This window comes from Sinocyclocheilus rhinocerous, unplaced genomic scaffold, assembly GCF_001515625.1.
Source record: "Sinocyclocheilus rhinocerous isolate Xijiao unplaced genomic scaffold, SAMN03320098_v1.1 scaffold532, whole genome shotgun sequence".
NCBI lineage: Eukaryota > Metazoa > Chordata > Actinopteri > Cypriniformes > Cyprinidae > Sinocyclocheilus > Sinocyclocheilus rhinocerous.
The window spans coordinates 503,719-508,141 of NW_015642820.1; the positions used below are offsets into that span (position 1 = coordinate 503,719).

The 4,423-nt window shown below is 39.3% G+C and overlaps 1 pseudogene; it reads right to left on the reverse strand.

The window, feature by feature from the left end:
• Positions 1-2,886: 2,886 nt before the first annotated feature.
• On the reverse strand, positions 2,887-4,222 carry LOC107756621 (serine/threonine-protein kinase pim-3-like; annotated as a pseudogene).
• Between the last annotated feature and the right edge of the window lie 201 nt (positions 4,223-4,423).

Here is a 4,423-nt window from a genome sequence, read left to right on the forward strand (position 1 = left end):
TATCCTCAGCGGTGTGATTTGAGGTCAGTGTGATCCTATGCAGGTCTTCCCCATCACTTCATGCTTTGTACTCGCAATTTCCAGGTGGATGGTTTTGAAATGTTAAACTTTTATCCGAGAATAGGGGTGATTTGTCATCTGGGCAAGAATTAAACATATTGTCCAAGCTGTCCACTGCTTTTGGATCTTTCCTCTCCTAAGCGGGAGAGCTGTAAAGCTGATTCCCATCCAAAGCAAACACTGGGTTTGACGTTAGGTTCATTACCCTGCCATGCTCTTCTTGGAGAGTGTTGTGATGTCTCCCACAGGATGGCATTTCTCTTCATCATGCCTGAAGGGCCAATTAGAGTCAAAGGCTAAACCTAGAAGGCCGCAAGAATCGCATAAGCCTCAAAAGACCCATAAATATTAGCGGTAGAGGTGACAAACCCAACTCCATGTCTTTCAGGGATGGTGTTGTCAAGCTTAAGTCTGCACAGCGAGAGATGAAGCCGCAGATAAGCCAGAAGAGGGCTGGGTTGAAGCCTCAGATGTGCCAGTCAGTGTGGGATGTGTTGAAAGGTTAGGCCGTGGACTGCGACTGCTATGAGCGTTGAAATATTACAGTCTTAAATCAAAAACCCACATCCCCTGCTCCCCGCCACCCTTTGGCCATCTGTAACGTGGCAACAAGCAGAGCTTGTTAGTCATATTCAGAGTCTTGCATGCATACCGTAACTGCACTGTAAGAACACGCAGGCTGTCTTTATATTGGATCGGCTTTGGGAACATCTTAGTGTCTCACACTTTCTTTTTCCCTAGTCTTTTTTTGGGACATGAAATACAACTAATGCTACTTTTTTTGGTTCCTTTTGATTTGGCTAGTCAGGTTTAGGCTATATGAATAATATGATTTTAATGTTTGTTTACTCACGCCTTAAACTGCACTCAAAAAATATTTTGGCCTAAATTTAATATTTACATATACGAATTGCATATGAAATTTCCATCTGTTTGGATTACACAATTTTAACAAACTAATAAACTTAAAGGGATAGTTCACCCAAAAATTAACATTCTGTCATTAATTACTCACCCTCATGTTTCAAACCCGTAAGACCTTCGTTCATCTTCAGAACACAAATTGAGATATTTTTGATCAAATCCGAGAGCTCTCTGACCCTCCCAGCAAGGGTCCTAACACGATCAAGGCCCAGAAACGTAACAAGGACACCGGTAAAATAGTCTGTGACATCAGGCGTTCAACTGTAATTTTAGGAAGCTAAGAGAATACATTTTGCGCACAAAGAAAACAAAAATAACGACTTTATTCAACAATTCTTCTCCTCATCCCGTCTGCAGCAGTGCGCCGCCATTGTGTAGAGAGTATCACGACGCATACGCTTGCTTCAGGGTTGCCAGGTTTTCACAAGAAAACCTGCCCAATCGCTACTCAAAACTAGCCCCAAACTAACCCAATGGCCTTTCGAGGGGTTTCCCAGTTAAAAATTGCTTCCAGGGGGTAAAATACATTTTTTTTTGGCGGGGTTCTCCTGCTAAAATTCGCATTCCAGGGGATAAATATCATGTTATTGGAGTCGCTTCAACCCGCGGACATGGAAAAACAACTTGCGGCAACAGTGTTAAAGTAACCCAATTCCCGCGGACTTGGCAACACTGGCTTGCTTCCGCATCATGTAAACAACGCATGTGCGTGTCAACATAAGCAAGCGGAACCATGCGCATGCGTTGTTTACATGATGCGGAAGCAGACGCATGCGGGGTGTGTGTGTGTATTTTTAATGTGTTTAATGTTAAAATATACATTTTATCAGTATGTTTTCCCTTGGGGAAAAAAAACATACTTCGCTACACTGAGAAATTCTGCAAGCCAGATGTTTTTTTTTATTTTTATTTTTTATAAACATGGCAAAAGATGACCCTATTAAGGGGTATATTAAATTTGGTTAGAATTGGTTGCTAATAACTCTGGAATCATCATAGTTACAATCGAAATTCATGTTTTTTTTTCTGATTCCTTCAATGCTGATCTTATGCATATCCATATCTGCGAAGCATTATGAAGATAATTGATGGACATTTTTACAAGCTGACCTAAATCTGCTAAACACAATGTCCAAGCTTAACGAAACTGGACACACAATAGACAACAGGTCATTGAGGACGCATACAAAGTTTAATAAAATCCTAAGGCAATACATGGGGGCAATACAACTGGAAAAAAAAAAGAAAACACTAACTCCACAACCGTATGATCCATTAAGTTAAAAACTGGTATGCACCTTCTATGTTGGATGTTCTAACATATCCTCAAATATGACTCGGACACCGCAAAAAATATGGTAAACTTTTCTATAAACTTTATTACACATTTTCTTACAAAATGTTCTTGAATTCTAGAAAACACTAACTCCACAACCGTATGATCCATTAAGTTAAAAACTGGTATGCACCTATGTTGGATGTTCTAACATATCCTCAAATATGACTCGGACACCGCAAAAAATATGGCAAACTTTTCTATAAACTTTATTACACATTTTCTTACAAAATGTTCTTGAATTCTTACACAATTATCTTATTAAATTATCTTATACACTTATTTACTTATCTATCTTATTAACTTATCTTATATACTTCTCTATCTTATACACGTATTTACTAATGTATCTTATAAACATATACTTACTTTTCTATCTTATACACTTATATACTCATCTATCTTATACACTTATCTTGAACAATTATCTATCTTATGCACTCATCTTAAACACTCGTCTTACAAAATGTCTTACTAATTTTCTTATGAAATCTGTATAAATTTAAAGACTACACAAATAACTATTATTTACACATCTCTAAGCATTAAGCAAGCAGTACTGCCAGACACAAGTGTTGCTGCTTCAAGCTGAGGCACCAGATGCTACCAGGACTTGCTGATTGAAGACAGAAAACAACAGGGCGGCCGTGACAGTTGTTTTCTTAGGTTCTTCACATCTTACTCCATGACCTGATTAAAAAAAAAAAAAAAATCTGCATTAATAGTCTAAATACATTACATTTAGAGCACATTTGATTTGGCAAGAAGTTTATGATTGATGATCAAACCAAACAAAAAAAACATTTAGCTCATCTACTACCTTAAACCAGTCATGGAGATGCCTCTTTTCTAGATTGATCCTCTGCTGTGGATCAGACTGCAGACATGCAGAAATCATCTGGTAGCATTCTGCGATAGAAGACGAAAGATGTTTGATTTATTAGCTTATTCTTTACACCTGCTCTTCTTCAAGCTATAGGTTTTTATTGTGTGATTTAGAATACAGATTGCCCTTCTTTCTTCTTTCATGAAGATCTTACCTTGTGACAGGTCAGGTCTGGTCCAGCTCCTCTTACTGATCAGATCCAGGTCATAGTCAGTTGGATAATATCCGCATGCAATCATGAATAGGAGGATCCCTAGACCACACCGTTGTTGGCTTCGCGAGGTATTTGCCGTTAGCTGTGACCTCTGGTGGACAGTACGCTTTTGTGCCTTGAGGAAAGAGATTTTGTCCATTTGATACATTTCCACATCATGTTGACTACATAGGATGCAATTCTGTGAGATAATTAACAAAGCAGTTCATAACACATACCACTGAAGACTTCGTAGGCAAATTTCTTCATTAGCGCACCGCACCCAAAGTCAATCAATTTCACCTCCATGGTGTCCTGGTTCACCAGCAGGTTCTCCATTTTGATGTCCCGATGGAAGACACCATGCTTGATGCAAACATTAGCGGCTTCAGTGGCCTTCCACATGATCGTTCTTGCTGTCCCCTTGTCGAGACGCTCTCTGTGGAGCTTTACGAAACTTTTCAGGTCCATGAAGGGCACAGGTCGCTCCATGACCATGATGTAGTGGTCTCTGTTGTCCTCCCAGTCCAGAAGTTTTATGATCTGAGGACCTCTGGGGCTCTTATTGGCCATGAGTGTCAAGCCTATCTCCATGGGGACACTTTCGGGATGACCAGGCTAATAAAAAGGAAATATGACTCTTAAATGGAGATGGGATTCCAAATAATGACTTGGTCCACAAATCAGAACAGTATATTGAGAACTCATTTGTAGTCTGTGATTAATATCAATATTTTATAAACTGAAAACAGTGACTGAGAAGCAGTAATATAGAGAGCAGCCTACTCACCACTCTGATGTATGGCATGTTTGGCGGCTTCACTGAAAATTTTACAGCCACCTGGTCAACAAAACAGAGGAGATATGCAAAAAAATAAAAGAATTTAAACCTCAAGTCCATCCTTGCAGCGAGTCCCTTCGTAGACAAAGCCAAATCCTCCTTGACCCAGCTTGTCGTCGATTTTATAACATCTGCAGATGTGGCCTATTAAAAGATAAACAATTGCAGTTAGTATGAAATACA